The sequence below is a fragment of the Scyliorhinus torazame genome, chromosome 9, assembly GCF_047496885.1.
Source record: "Scyliorhinus torazame isolate Kashiwa2021f chromosome 9, sScyTor2.1, whole genome shotgun sequence".
Lineage (NCBI taxonomy): Eukaryota > Metazoa > Chordata > Chondrichthyes > Carcharhiniformes > Scyliorhinidae > Scyliorhinus > Scyliorhinus torazame.
The window spans coordinates 61,706,784-61,723,546 of NC_092715.1; the positions used below are offsets into that span (position 1 = coordinate 61,706,784).

General features: G+C 43.9%; 1 protein-coding gene across 6 annotated transcripts in view; it reads left to right on the forward strand.

The window, feature by feature from the left end:
* Positions 1-16,763, forward strand: part of lhfpl2b (LHFPL tetraspan subfamily member 2b) — a 272,180-nt gene that overhangs the window by 50,336 nt on the left and 205,081 nt on the right. For 5 of the 6 annotated variants that reach the window (XM_072516001.1, XM_072515999.1, XM_072515998.1 and 2 more), the window contains exon 2: positions 3,239-3,335. The gene's annotated coding sequence lies outside the window, so the exon portion shown is untranslated. Of the gene's footprint in view, positions 1-2,342; positions 2,362-3,238; positions 3,336-16,763 lie in introns of those variants that run through there. The other variant, XM_072516005.1, reaches the window with a different exon arrangement.

The window sequence follows — 16,763 nt, forward strand, 5'->3', positions numbered from 1 at the left end:
TTGTGGGGTGGAAAACTTTGTCACACATTACAAATCCCAGAAGGTATCGCTGGTGGGCGGCTTCTGATTCCCTTACCCTGCCATCAACTCAGATACTTGATCATCCCGGGCACCATTTTTAATGGTATCAAACTTGCACTGCCTGGGCATTAAACTGGCACTATCCAGGCATCAAGCTGGTAGTACCCAGGCATCAAGCTGTTACTACCTGGCATCAAGCTGTTACTACCCGGGCATCAAGCTGGTTCTACCCAGGCATCAAGCTGGTACTACCCAGGCATCAAGCTGTTACTACCTGGCATCAAGCTGTTACTACCCGGGCATCAAGCTGGTTCTACCCAGGCATCAAGCTGGTACTACCCAGGCATCAAGCTGTTACTACCCGGGCATCAAGCTGTTACTACCCGGTCATCAAGCTGTTACTACCCGGGCATCAAGCTGTTACTACCCGGGCATCAAGCTGGTTCTACCCAGGCATCAAGCTGGTACTACCCAGGCATCAAGCTGTTACTACCTGGGCATCAAGCTGGTTCTACCCAGGCATCAAGCTGGTACTACCCAGGCATCAAGCTGGTATTACCTGGCATCAAGCTGTTACTACCTGGGCATCAAGCTGGTTCTACCCAGGCACGACCTGGGCATCAAACTGGCTTACAGAGGAGGGGGGGGGGGGGGGTTGGCTGTGTGCGAGGAGGTGGAGGGGAATTGCTGTTCGAGGAGAAGGCGGGAGGAGTGGGTGTGCAAGGAAGAGGCGGAGAGATTCAGTGAATGGGGGGTCTGTGATCGGACAGAATGTGAGAGGGTCAGGTATTCATGGAAGTTCATTAACTCTGGTTAGCTCTGCACAAATGTTGCCAGTCTGGCTCGGTGTTTCCAAGATCCTGGGGTGACATGGTGGCATAGTGGTTAGCACCGCTGCCTCACATTGCCAGAGATCTGGGTTCACTTCCGGACTTGGGTGACTGTCTGTGTGGAGTTTGCACATTCTGACTATGTCTGCGTGGATTTCACCGGGTGCTCCGGTTTCCTCCCACATCCAAAGATGTGCAGGCTACCTAGATTGGCCATGCTGCATTGCCCCTTAGTGTCCAAAGATGTGCAGGGTAGGTGGGGTTACAGGGATAGGATGGGTCTAGGTGGGGTGCCCTTTCAAAGGGTCGGTGCAGACTCGATGGGCTGAATGGCCTCCTTCTGCACTATAGAATTCTATATTAGGGGGGGCACTGCCTGAAAAGTGCCGAGTGTTGCCAGAATAGTGTTGGGGTGCCGGGGTGGTGCCCGGGCACCATCCGACAGTAGAGGCATAGCCCTCTCCCCCATGGGTGCAGAGAGGCCTGCTCGACAGGTGCACATCGTCGGTGACCTGTTGTGATTCACGCCGTTCTGCCATGGATGGATTTTTTGATGTGGGGGATGATTCCAGTATACATTCTTGATAATGAGATGGTAATTTAATACAATGATGTTCCCGTCATTGAATATCGGGAAATTCGGCTCGCCACTGACCGACCGTGGTGGTGGTGGGGGAGCGGGGGGGCACTCGCGTCATGCTTTCATGCCGATGTAAAATGCAGCGTCGCACTTCTTGAGATATTTTCCATTGTCAACACGAACAAGAGCAGAAAATCCTGGCCCTGGTTTTCAACTCTTCCCCCAACTTCACAGCGGCTACTCATGGTGAAACCAGGGTCTTACTTTCACTTCACCTAAAGGTTAACAAAAATATGACAGCTCAATTGCAGAGCAACCTATGGTGTCTTCAGTGTTTTCATTCGGTGGACATGGTGTGGAAGCTTTAAAGGTCAAAGGGTTGGAAAGTGTGACATCGACATATACATAGGATATAGTAGCAGGAGGCCATTCGGCCCTTCGAGCCTCCTCCGCCACTCATTGTGATCATGGCTGATCATCAAGTTCAATACCCTGATCTTGCCTTTCCCCCATATCCCTTGATGGCTTTTCACAGTAACTTCACTGAAGCCTACTTGTGACAATAGCGATTATTATATCACTTTAGCCCCAAGAGCAATACCTAGTGCAAAAAAAAATCTTCAGGAAAAACGCAAAGGAGTAAATTACCTCATTTAAAAGGCAGACCCCGATTCATCTGAGTGAAAAAAACCCTGATGTGAAGAGGGCTGTAATTGTTAGGAATACGATGGACGTTTTGTGCTCTTTGTGTCCTCGTGCTGTCCCCTTCCCCTCCCCCGTATCACACATTGACATTCACTCTGCTCTGTGGCGAGGAGGCCGCCAGCTATGTGGTGGGGCCCTGGACCTCTGAGTGGGAGTGTGTGAACACGCCTTACTCCCACCAAGCTGTGCAGCGACAGATGGTGATGGACACCCAAAGGATCTGCGGTAAATCTGAAACTCTTTGGCCTTCCTTTGTTCTTTTGAGCATTCTAGCCAGATAATAAGATTAGAATCTGCTCAGCCGTCCGTCCCGTTACACAGCAGTGTTTCTGGAGCTGGCTGGTGCCCATTGTTATTTTTAAAAGAAAAGGAACCGTTTGATAGACACGTTTACGAGGGAGTGGCTACAAAGTTGGATTTTTAAAATATTTCCTTGATGGTTCATAATAAATGTGAGAATTTATTGTAACTATACGATACAAAAATCCTTTTTTTTTTAAAAAATCATTTTTAAATGCCTCCCCATACACTCTTGCAGTCTGCACCTGGGCCAGTGTTCATTTTGGCAAATTGATGGAACTATCTGTGTTAAACTGACAATATTGTAGCACAATGTTACAGGCTTTCTGGAATTAGCAGATCTCCCTCTGACACATTTACAAGTCGTGCATTTGGTGTTGATATACGGGCCAATTAAATTTACCAAGATACATTCAAATCGCCAGTAAATTCCACCCTTTTTTGGGGGTCATTAGCTTCCATGATTGGCATTGTGGAAGCATAAGTGACTAAATATATATTTACCAGTTATTGCCCTGACAACGAAAGACTATCACTTCAGACTGGCCCCATGGCAGAATCCTATTCAGTCAGTGCATGTTTCTGATAGAGATAACAAGTTGAATATTTGTACATTGTTGTGGAAGGAGATGTAAGCTTTGATTCGCTGGGTGCTGCATGGGTATGAATATTAATTACAAACCTGTTGATGTAGAATGTCACTTTCTAAATCGTTTTAATGTTCTCCCGTGTTAATTGTTCAAGTGGCTTTATGTACCAGAAAGATTTTGCAAGTCACACACTTCTTGTCTGTCCCATGCAGGCTATCGACTAACGCAATCATGGTAGGACTCATTGACCTGAGGGAGGATAGCATTGTGCGTTAAGGAGAGGAAGGAGCAGAGGACTGGGTAAAGGAGGTGAGTGGAGGGGATCGCGTAACCACCATTATTCACAGATATTCAGGTCCTAGTCTCAAACATCAAGAAAAATATTTGTTCATTTAAAAAAATTATATTATGGCCCCCTCCTTTACTCTTCCCTTGCGTTAAGATACACTCCATAGGAGTCAGAAATCCTCCTGTGACCAAGAAGCTAGATTTCAGCGGAGAAGTGAGCATTTTCTTCAGTTTGTTCAACTGTCAAGGATATTAAAGTCCAATCTGGCATTGTGATCAGGGCTAAAACCTTGTCTGATTCCCCCTCCACCTTAAACCCATTTTCCATTCCCGTTGCGAGAGACACTGAAGCAAAATGTAGCACATCTACTGTTACCATATCCTTGCATCCCCAACCTCTATTGTTTAAAAATGAATTTGATTTAGTTTCTCCCTCTGTCTTTGGGTCTGCTGTTGCGATGTAACACTTGAGTGTAACCTGCCGACCTTACTAACCTTACAATGGAGACCAGACAACCCTCTGTTAAGCTAGGCTTGGTAATAAAATCCTTGCAGTTCTCTTTTGGAATGTTGCCCGCCAGCTGAAAGAGGGATGTACGATGGCCAGTTACTACGTAAACCACTGGGCCAACCACTTACTCTGAATAAAGCTAGATCGATGGCGGTGCACATTTTGAGTAATTGTTTGTGGAAAGGTCAGTAAGTACAGTGAACGCTTTCGCCGCCCAGTGCCTCAATATTTCATAAAATGATTTAGCCCAGAAAGCCATTACCATGTCGTAAAGAGCATTTCTCTGCACAGATCCTCTGACAGATATACCTGACAGCCACAAAATCCAGTTGTGACAAATAAAAACTGACTTTATTTCAGGATTTTCTTAGCTCCTGAGTCTGTCAGCAGTGAATCCAAAATCAATAAGTCCACTCCGATGAGCTGTTGGGGCGATTTCCAATGTCGGTGTTTTGACAACGCCATTTCAAGTATTTTATGTTGGATACAAACCTCCTGCCTTGTTGATGCTGGTGGTTTGAAATCAACAGTGATTTTAGTGGAAGAACCACAGGATGACTTGGAGTGACATAGGGAAAACAATTTAACGAAAGCAAAATAAATGGCTGTGCAATATTTACCTCACAAATGTCACACAGTGGGCCCTCCCCGGGAAAGCCCACTCTGTGTGATGGATGTAAGCAATTCAGTGCATTTGTTCTTTTTTTGCTCACAGTTTTAACTGTGAGTAAGTGAATAAAGCCCAAATGGTCATCAGGAGCTTTCCCTTATTGACCTGGTTCAGGATTCCTACCATAACCGTGGACAAGCTGCAATCAGTTCAAGATTGTAAATATTACGCTTCAAATCCTGAATTAAAGCTTCCAAATTCCTATTTAACTAAATCCGATGTTACAGAATCAGACAGTTTATTAATATCCATAGTCAGATTTTAATCTCAGTTAATAGGCGATTTAGAGGTGGGGTTTTGACCCACTTCCATGGAGTGAAAATTGGCCCTGTTGTTTCTCACTGAAAATGGCGTGGGAAACCTTTGCATATGCTATTCTTGTGTTAATACTAGTTTCTTAGCTTTATATTGATAAATCATTGGCTTTTAATCTGAACCTTTATGAGACACTTACCTTTTTCCAGAAACAAATCTCTTGACAACTAGGCCTGGATTTTTGTTTGCGTACATTGATACTGACATCTTAGCCCAGATATTTGCTGAATGAGTCTGACTCCAGAGGCCTTTAAAAATGGTGAGCGAGACCCAATTTGGGGATTCCAGCATGGGAGAAGGAGGCTGCTGGCAAACCCACAACCCACACCCTGGCTGGCTCCGTTGATAGGGCAAGCATCTAGTCCCCTGCTCACAATTTCTGTGGAGTCTGGCTAGCTTCCCGAAAAAAGTTTGAAAGATCTTTTCATGCCCTTTCCATACACCTTCCATTATCCCCATGTTCCTTCGGTGCCTCCCCTACACATGAAAGAATGACTTTTTATAACCTCAAAGATGTCAATCAATTAAGGTTAACATTCTCCCTCAACCTATGTAAACAGACCCCTGCTGAGCTGATCCATTAGTGAGTCTTGGAGCTCAGCCATTCATTCATAATCAGGCAATTTAGAAAAACAGGTGTCTGGCTGCATGTTTTTGTTGATAGATGTTGCCAGATGGCCTGTTATTCTTTCTTTGATCTGTTTTTTCAGTGTCTCTGTTTATTTGGACAAGAGGTATGACGTGGGATAAAGTTTCTATTATTGAAACTATTATAAGGGATAAGGGAACTAATATATTGAAATTATTGAATGGGTCTGTATTATTGTCACTTTTATAAGGTTGTTAAGAGCAGCAGTTCTTTCAAAGCAGATATTTGAATGTTTTTTCAAGAGCAATTCAAGACTGGTTACTTAGTACGTGGCTCATTGGTTCTGCACATGATCATACAAGGTGAGGGAGCATGGAAGGGGTAAGAGGGTAATGGAAGGTATATGGGGCACATGGGGGGGGGGGCTCCTGAGGGGTCATGGAGGGGACAGGGGTTGTGAGTGAGGGAGTATAAGGGTCGAGGGCTAGAGAAGTTAACAGCTTTTAATACAGCAGGGCCAAAGAACCAGAGAACTGGAGTGGACCTTCTAATCAGCCTGCCTTGGCACTTGCATGCCTCCGTGGCAGCCCCTGAACTGTCTCTGGGGTGGTGGGCCCAGCTTTATCCTGCCCCCTCCTCCCTGGAATGGAAATATGGTGGGTGGGGCCCTTTCTGCCTGTCAGGAAATTTCATACTGTCTTCTCCATGAAAATCCTGCCCCTTATCTCAGCTTTCAACATTTATCCTTTAGTCAGAAGGGGTAAGTTTAGTATTGAAAGCAAAACGATTATTTGAAAGCGGAGTTTGATTCTCAGTGCTAACTTCTTCTTTAAGATTGTGGAGTATAGTGCTGATCTATATTCTCGCATCATGCCTTGATGTAGCTGAGGAATCTACCCTTGAGTGGGGAATCCAATGACCAGCTGCCATACAGCATGGAATTTATTACTAAAGCCTGCCCGCCATCTACAAAACACAAGTCAGGAGTGTAATGGAATACTCTCCACTTGCCTAGATGAGTGTAGCTCCAACAACACTCAAGAAGCTCGACACCATCCAGGACAAAGCAACCTGCTTGATTGCTCGCCCTTCCACAAACGTTCAAACCCTCCATCCCCGGCGAACAGTGGCAGCCTTGTGTACCATCTACAAGATGCACTGCAGTAACTCACCAAGGTTCCTTAGACAGCACCTTCCAAACCCACGACCACTACCATCTAGAAGGACAAGAGCAACAGATACCTGGGAACCTCACCACCTGGAGTTTCCCCTCCAAGTCACTCCCACCCTGACTTGGAAAAAGATCACTGTCGCAAAATCCTGGAACTCTCTCCCTAACAGCACTGTGGGTGTACCTACACCTCAAGGACTGCAGCGTTCAAGAAGGCAACTCACCACCACCTTCTGAAGAGCAACTAGGGATAGGCAATAAATGCTGGCCTAACCAGCAATGCCCATATCCCGTAAATGAATTTTAAAAAACCTAACAAAAACACCTTTCTGATCAATGAAACCATAGTTTGTACAGTTTTAAGGCTTAGACACCTTTTATTCCTACTGTCTTGTGGGTCATTCATTCCTCCGACACTTAACAAATGCAGTTTTTTTGCCTTATAGCAGCTATTGCATTCTCAGCTTCAAAGTGATGCTCTGATCTGTAACCAGATACAGGAAAGTAATGGCAAGATACTGCATAGGCTGGAAATCTGTAATAAAAACAGAAAATGCTGGAAAAACTCAGCAAATCTGGCAGCAAGTGTGAAGAGAGAAACAGAGTTAACGTTTCGAGCCCATCTAACTCCTCTTCAGAATAAAGAACAAAGAAAAATTACAGCACAGGAACAGGCCCTTCGGCCCTCCAAGCCTGCGTCGATCCAGATCCTCTATCTAAAACTGTCACCTATTTTCTAAGGATCTGTATCCCTCTGCTCCCTGCCCATTCATGTATCTGTCTAGATAAATCTTAAATGACGCTATCGTGCCCGCCTCTACCACCTCCACCGGCAATGCGTTCAAGGCACCCACTACCCTCTGCGTAAAAGTGTAGAAGATTGTAGTTTAGTCGGGCAGCATGGTCGGCACGGGCTTGGAGGGCCGAAGGGCCTGTTCCTGTGCTGTACATTTCTTTGTTCTTTGTTTGTTCTTTGTAAAGAACTTTCCACGCATATCTCCCTTAAAATTTTCCCCTCTCACCTTGAACTCGTGACCCCTAGTAATTGAGTCCCCCACTCTGGGAAAAAGCTTCTTGCTGTCCACCCTGTCTATACCTCTCGTGATTTTGTAGACCTCAATGAGGTCCCCCCTCAACCTCCATCTTTCTAATGAAAATAATCCTAATCTACTCAACCTCTATTCATAGCTAGAATGTTAACCCTGCTGCTCTCTCCACGGATCTGCCAGATCTACTGAGCTTGGACAGCATTTTCTGTTTTTATTGCAAGAAAGCAAAGGTGAACATTCCCTCTCAGACCATACTGAATGCAACACCAGTGTGAGAGTGCTGATTAACATACTTCTGGCTTTCAGGCTATACTGGGCAGTCTTCAGCAATAATATGAGTAAGGAAGAGAAAGAAACACACATTTCCATAATAACTTAACACACTTCAGTACGTTTCACAAAATGAATGATTTTGAATATCATTGGCTACCCGTTATGTAGACAAATATGGCTGCACTTTTCCTGCAGCAGTTATGCACAATCACCAATGAGATTAGTGGTGTGTTAGAAAGGTTTTGTTACTAATAAGAGCAAAATAAGAGTGGGAATGATTTCATTCAGCGACAGACTACACTCCTCTGACTGGTATTTGAAACAACCTGTGAAAACCTTTGACAAACTATTGTGTTTTTTTAAGAATGTAAATGTTTTGAGGTACCATGTATTGTATCTGACCTTCAATTCATAGATAAAAACAATGCATTATTCTTAAAAACCCTGAATATTGTTCTCTACACTTTAGATTGCACTTCCTCTTATTCCCTCCCGAGTTAGCTTCATATTTTACTTGTATTTTTGGCACTGCACTCCAGTTCACAGGCACCCACTTGAATGTCTTCAGTGACGTTTCGTGACTGGCCTGTCAGATAGAACGTGTGTATGTGTCAATTTTTTGTAAATATATTTATTGCAATCAGTGGTTAGGATATTGGACCAAATCCCCAATATTTTAGTTTATTTTGTTTAAGACTGTGAAGAAAGGATACTTCGCTCCAGGAGTAATTGCATGAAAAAATAAGGAGATGGTATTTTAAAACACAACTTTTTAATAGACTATTAAACTCTTTAACAACACACCTGAAAATAGCTTCCAATTACCCCTTAAAGAATTCTACTCAATACAGTAAATACAGTACCCTTAATTACTATCTCTATTCCCAATTAAACAACAAGAGAGGGACAAAGCATACGGCTCTCAATCTATCCGAATGCACAGTAATACTTGCTTTCCAAAACAGATTTGGCTCCTGTTAGAACCCCTGCAGTTTCTGGCTGGATGTCTTCAAAAAAGCTGTTTCAACCTGTTTGTTTCAGCTTCCCCCTTGTTCTCAATCAAGTCTGCCCTGCTTTAAATACTATTAATCATTTTTTAAACTATCCTACTGGGAAAAAATACCTCACTTGTGCTCTAAAGGGTTAGTCATATCAGAACTCAACGCAAAAACCTTTCTCAAAAATTGTCTGAATACCTTAGCTCCACCCAGCAACGACAATCTCCCCAAGCTGAAAACAGATTAACTCCTCAGGCTGAAAACACATTAACTCCCCGGGGACTCCCCCCTAGTCAAACAACAGTGCATTAGCCCAGGTTGAAAACACATTACTCTGGTCAATTTTACCTCTGACTCCTAAAAACTTTCTGGGTCTTGCAAAACAAGATTATTTTTGAAAACATGACCACTGCAGTCAAACACACTCTAACCCAGGCTGTTAAGGGTTGCCAAATGCTTATAATCCACTCTGTCTAAAATCCTGCATTTATCACACATTAGTATCCTTAGCGCATCCTCAATGACAATCGAGCAAGCTTTATTACATTGCTATTGAGTGCTAGCACTCTGGAGTAGTTATTGATTGCTTTTGGGTGTTGGGACGAGTCTCTTAATAAATACTAAACAGTTATAGTTTCAGCATTTGTCAGTAAATGTAAAATGCTGTTAAAAATTAAATGTTGAATATGTTTTGTATGCAGAAAATTTTAGTTTTGTTTTATATCAGATATGAATACTTTAAAAAAAAGATTCTTTCAGTGTCTTTTTTTCTTTTTTAAATAAATGTAGAGTACCCAATTCTTTTCTTCCAATTAAAGGACAATTTAGCTTGGCCAATCCATCTAGCCTGCACATATTTTGGGTTTGTGGGGGTGAGACCCACATAGACACAAGGGGAATGTGCAAACTCCACACGGACAGTGACCTGGAGCCGGGATCAAACCCAGGTCCTCAGTACCGTGAAGCAGCAGTACTAAGCACTGCGCCATTGTGCCGCCCAAGATTCCTTCAGTGCCAAGGCATTTGCGACTCAGCTGTAGAATCAGCTTAATTTGTTCATCATTTGAGACTGAAATGGAACAGCGTTTTAATTTTGATAGAACTCCAGTGCTGACTGTAAACTTTGAACGATTGCTGACTTCTTGACCACTCCTCTAGATTACTTCCAAAATTCTGACGGCAACTCACTGATAAACGTTCAAACAATTGGCGAGAATTTCCGGTCGCACCTGTCCTGAGACCCGAAATTCCTGCCCGAGGTCAAACGACCTTTAAATGTTCCACCAAATTTCCCGTCCAGCCTGCAGCGAGCGGGTCCCGCAGTGATCGGATCCGGGAAGTTTACCCTAATATGTTTTGGTATTCTTGCCAACAGTTCACCAGTTACAGGTGTTCAGTTCCTGGTAGCCATGGCCTGCACTGCACATTGTTCTTGCGTCGCCATGCCAACAGTGCGGGAGAAACCATGGAATTGAAATATTTTCAGAGATTTTCTTTGGTTTAGCTTTTAGTGTGTCAAATGCGGATTGAAGCTTTTTCTCGACAGTGGGTGCAACTGATTGCCTGTGTTGGCAGTTTTTAGCTCCGCTTAATACAAAGGGCATCCGGTGTTCCGGCAGCCATTTATTTGAATGTTGCTGGAATAATGTGGGCAGATAGATCGCCTCGGATGTACATTGGACCCTCTCAGAAAGAATTAAGCTTGTCCTGCTGGGAACACCTCCGGCTCTTTGTCGGGTTAGCGAGAGACTCTCACTGAGGTGAACACTCTATCCTGTGTCTATTGAAAGGCTGCTCAAGAGCGATGTGATGAAACACTTCTTCACAAAGGACATTGGAAATCTGAAACTTTTTACCCCCCCAAAGATTGCCCAGTCCATATGCCTATTGGAAATGTGATTGTTTTTTTGTTAACCAAGGGGATTTATGGTTACAGACAAAGGCAGATAGATCAGCCATGATCTAATTGAATGACACAACAGGTTAAAAGGGCTGAATGGCCTACTTTTGTGCCTCTGTACCTATGAAGGCACTTATAAAACCTGTCAAGGGTGATGAATGTAACTACCACAATGGGGATGAGACTAGTAGAGGAAAGAGAATTTAAGAGGGGCTTTAAGACACACTTTCTTAAAGGCGGACACCCTTTTAAAAATAATAGTTGCAGCTTCTAATCACATTAGGGAACACAGAGAGCCTTTGTCTTCTGTCCATGACAAATTTGTCCAATACCTCATTTGCCCCAACCTATCACTGGTCTTCTATTCTGCCCCACCTGCACCACCTCCTTTCCAATAATATAATTCCGTACATTTATACCTTTCTTCTGTTCTGTGGAAGGATCATTTAGATCCAAAATGATAGCCCTGTTTCTTTCCACAGATGCCGCCGGAATGTATCCAGCATTTTCTGTTTTTATTTCAGATTTCCACCATCCAGGGTATTTTGCTTTTATGTGAGAGTCTGGTGCTGACCCCTGTTTAACCACCACCACTAACACAGATCAAGATGCTGAGTGCTGCCTGTTCGGCTAATGGGAACGTCACACTTGTACCTCATAGGCATCTGCTTTCAGAACCTCTGAATTATCCTGACAGCTTGCAGACCCTTGTTGATTTGACAGATAGCATTCTTTCGTTATCCCAACAGCTGGCATATTATCTTTAGCCTGACAGCTCCAAGCCATGCCCTCTGCCGACAGCTTCCAGGCATACTGTGTGCTTTCATCCCTGAACCTGGCATGACCTACATGTCACAAATTTTCAAATGGACTTCATCTGTCCCATTTGGCTTTAGTACTTGATTTAGACCTCTTTTTTCTTATTCCCTGATAAAAACTCATCCTGGAAAGGTTTAATTGAATAACCTGAGTGTGAATAAGGCCAAAGTAATCCAGAAATGAATTCTTACTTTCTTAACAACGGTACATTTTTCTTTGTTGCGGTGTAGTGTAGAAAGCCAACTACTAATAATGCAGATTTTAAAATGTGCTGATTGCTGCAAACTCCACATGCTTCACAGTTGGCCTGCTATGTGTTGTATATTTGCAAGTCTGCCCTCTGCAATCTACACTTCAGTCAAAAAGGGAGGTTTTGCTATGAAACGTTGGTCGTTCCGAAAGAGTTGTAGTGAGTGAGGAATAAATGAAATGGCTGTAGTAGCAGAATGTGATGTCAAATTGAATTTAATGCAGCTTTCAAAGAATACCTTGGAGAGTGGCTATCTTCCCCCTCCAAAAAGCGATGGTTGCTGGGTCGACAAAAATGTTCAGGTTTGAGGTTGATGGATGTTTGTTAGGTAAGGGAATCATGGAAAGAAGGAGGGAATTTGGAGATGAGGTGAAGACCAGCTATGTTCCAACCGAATGGTGGGTCAAACTCAAGGGACCTATGAACCACCCCTGTTCTTCTGTACCTTTGCAGTAAAAAAAAACTAATACAATCAAGATCACTCCAAGTGTGTTTCCATGATAGGTTTAATGCATCAAACCCACTTATCAATGAACATCAAAGCCACTCCTTGCTAATTTCAGTAATGAGCAAAGAAGTCAGAGTTGAAAATAAACAAAGTAGACTAATGAGAAGTGATCAGCAAGTAGTAGAAAAAAGAGCTTCCATTTATATCATGACTTTCCCGTCCCAGTTACTTAACAGAAATTGCTATCAGGCCTGTTTTTGGCCGCTGAAGAATCTCAAGTGGTGCTGATCTGACATGAGGCGGTGACGGGGAGGGTCGCTATGGTGATGAAAACCCGGTGGGTGAGGTTTGTCATGTGGGTGTGATGTAACTTGGGAAAGGGCATCCATTCATTGGAGCAGGCCAGTAGGGGGTATATTAATCCTGAGGCTCAGAGGTGTAGGGTGTGAAGAGGCTGGTGAAGTCCCCTGAAGACTGGGGAGAAGATCAGAATGAGTAGGTGCACAATCGCAATAGGTGAGGGGTTTGCCCAGGTAGACACACTGAATCCAGCTGGTAGTTGGAAAGGCACACACATCCTGCATCTGTCAGTCTTCACTGGGTTTCAAATAACAACAAGGCTCACAGTATACTGCAATGTTTATAGTTGTATCCCGCCTCCTTGGAGCATTTGTTCCCTGCCCCAGGGTCCCATCTCCGTGTTAACTGGGGGTGGACGGGTTTGTGTCGGGATTCTGATTTTTCATAATTTAACACCCAATTGCGCTGTTTTGTTTGACGTTAGGTTGCTGTTTATAGGTGAAATAAGGTCCAATTTCTATCAAAACAGGATATACAAACCTCCTAGTCCTGATGAAGCATTATTATAGTCAGAACTGAATTTCAGTCCTTCATAATGTGACTGGAACTGCTTCGTCAGTCACTTTGAGTTGGAACACTGGAGGTCAGACTACATTAGAATCAGAGAGTTTATGCCTCACAGCAGCTGGGCTTTCAATTTTGGCGAACAGTTAAGAGATGGATATGTTGATTGCATTTTTATATCTCTTGAGGAAGCATGATACCATTTTCTTAGTGGTGAGGTGTTAGAATTGTTCTGATACAGCTAACAGCGTGAAAATAAATGCACTAATTTTGATGGGGTCAGTTATTTCTCTTTGGTTCTGTTGGTTTTTTTGAACTTTGAAGAATTCCCACATGACTATGGTGGTTTTCAAATTTGAAACATTACTTTTGATGATTCCACCCCCCGCCGTTTCTGGCAGCGGAGACGACCAGTCATTGGCCAATGGTGGGATATTTCAATCCTGCCGCTGTCAACGGATTTTCCCTCCCGGGGAGGGGAGGGGGTAGTGGCCAGGGGGTAGTGGCCAGGACCGGATGATCCCATCGGCAGGAAGCCGGAAAATTTCAGCCTGAGAGTAGATAGAATGTGAAACTTGCTATTACAGTGAGGTGAACAGCATAGATACATTTAACGGCAAGCTACATTAGCGCATGAAGGCAAAAGGAATAGAAGGTTATGCTGATAATGGTAGGTGAAGGAAGGTGGATGGAGGCCCGTGTGGATAAGCACCAACACAGAACAGTTGGGCCGAATGGACAGTTCTGTGCTGTGCATTAGCTGTGGTTTCATGTGAAGCCGCCCTGATTTAATTAAATCCAGACAACCTCTTGGCAGTGGTTCTTCCCTCCATCTCTCCACTGTAAAACCTGCTGCAGGAGCTGAGTTGGGAGTCAGAATTCAGTTGTGTGGGGAATACAAAAGTTCCACATTTGGATGTCCAGCTGGCAATTCAGCTTGAAACATGCTAAAACAGCCGTGCACAAAACAACGGATGTCTATACTGGGAGATTAAGAGATGTAATACGTTCTTTTACCTTTTGTAAGGTGAGATTTTCTGCTGTGTTGTGATGACTTATCAGGAATGGTGCTTCAATAGGCATGAAACTCACAGGGCCTGTTAGACAATTGATAGAATCCTTCAACTCTAGCATTAACGCCAGGCAGCACGGTGGCACAGTGGTTAGCATTGTTGCCTATGGCGCTGAGGACCTGGGTTCGAATCCTGGCCCTGGTCACTGTCCGTGTGGAGTTTGCACATTCTCCCCGTGTCTGCGTGGGTTTCGCCCCCATAACCTAAAATATGTGCAGGATAGGTGGATTGGCCACGCTAAATTGCCCCTTAATTAGAAAAAATAATTGGGTATTCTAAATTTATTTTAAAAAAAACTCTAGCATTAGTGGGGTTGTGCTTGGTTTACTATCTGGGGACATCTTGGAATCTTCAGTTAACTCTAGAGAACAGCACATGATGCTGAATGTGGATTATCATGCAATAGATTGCAGTCCTGATTACAGCATCATTAATCTTTAAGCGTGAGGCTATCATACATTGAAACATACGGAGAGCTCCTAACATCCTCATCTGTCAATGCCACCTACCGCCGCTTTAAGAAAACAGATCAAAGATAGAACCTGCACACACACTCAGCACTGTTATCAACCCAATCCCACCCCCCCCCCCCCCCCCCAACACAATTGACAATCTGAGGATCAGGTCTAATTTATCTTGGATTTGTCTCGATGGAAAGCTTGCAAAACTGACCCCAGAATTCCAACCATCATTAAACCAATGAGTTCTGCATTACGTCCACCTCGACCAGAGTGAAAAAGTTCCTTATTTTAAAACGGGTGTCAAGACTTCAGTGTGGGCGCAGAAGAGATTCACTAAGATAGCACCAGGGGCAAGAAGCTTTAATCGTGAAGAAACATGTGAGAACCAAGAGCTCTTGTATTGATGACAGCCCCTCCCCTTAACAATAACTCTATCAGGGGAAAATAATCTTTCCCTGGTCAGTCCATTAAAGCTTTTCCTAATGTTAGAAAGGTCTGTTGAATCTCAGCCTTTTTTATTCCAGTGAAGATAGTCACAGAATCTCAAATCTCTCCTCATAGCTATAGCTTCCCATTCCTTCAGCATCTTGATGAATCAATACTGTGTGCTTCACTTCATGTCCTTCCTGTAATCGGATGTGTCTAGTTACTCTGGCCTAACTATTGTACAGTGTTTACTTCTATTGTGCACTGTTTGCTCCAGTCGTTTATATTCCTATTTATCAAACTCCATTTTTTTTCAGTATGTCTGTCTTCCTACACTAAGTCCTGCTTGCACGACACTGCAATCTTCGCTCACCAACTTTGACAGCCTTTCTCCCAAATCATTGAAGTTGAAATCCTCATCTACATCCTTACATGGCTTCCAACTCTGACCCATCATACTCACCCCATTGCTTTGACCCGTCATTAATGGAAGAGCCTTCAGTTGCCCTGCACTGTGGATTTCCTTTCCTTAACCCTTGCTCTGAACAACCATCTCATTTGACCTTTAAGACTTCCTCAAAATCTATCTTTTTGTACAAGCTTCCGATGACCGATTCTTAAATTCATTTTTATGGGATGTGGGCTTCGGTGGCTCGCTCAGCATATGTTGCCCAGTCCTAATTGCCCTTGAGAAGGTGGTGGAGAGCTGTCTTCTTGAACTGCTGCAGTCCATGTGGTGTAGGTACACCCATTGTGCTATTAGGGAGGGAGTTCCAGGATTTTGACCCAGCGACAGCGAAGGAATGGCGATATACTTCCAAGTCAAGATGGTGAGTGGCTTGGAAGGAAACTTCCAGGTGATGGTGTCCCATGTGTGTGCTGCCCTCATCCTTCTGGATAGTAGTGATCTTGAGTTTGGAAGGTGCTGCTGACCCGGGTTCCCAAAGTATTTCCCTGGGTCTCTGGATCACCAGCCCAGTGAGGAACCACCTCATCCACTATGGCTCAGGAGTAGTTACTTTGATTATATTAATCTTTCTGTTATCCTGGTGTCCCCACAATGATCAGTGCTGGGACCAATGCTGTTCACATTTTACATTTACGATTCAGATTTTGGAACCAGAAGCACAATTCCTATCATAGAATTTACAGTACGGAAGGAAATCATTCGGCCCATCAAGTCCGCACCGGCTCCTGGAAAGAGCACCCTACTTAAGCCCACGTCTCCATCCTACCCTCGTAACATCACCTAACCTTTTGGATACTAAGGGACAATTTAGCAAGGCCAATCCACCTAACTTGCACATCTTTGGACTGTGGGAGGAAACCCACGCAGACACGGGAGGAAGTGCAAACTCCACACAGACAGTCGCCCGAGGCCGGAATTGAACCTGGGTCCCTGGTTCACTTGCAGGTGACACCAAATTGAAGGGACTCATGAATACTGAGGAGAGTGCAACATGTTACAGGACATTAATAAACTTCCAGAATGGGCAAATAAAGTTCAACACAGATAAATATGGGGTTGTACATTTTCATGGGAAGAATAGGGAGGGCACTTATTACTTGGAAGGTGTTAATCTAGGTGGGACAGAGGAACAAAGTGGTCTCGGCATACAAACACACCCAATC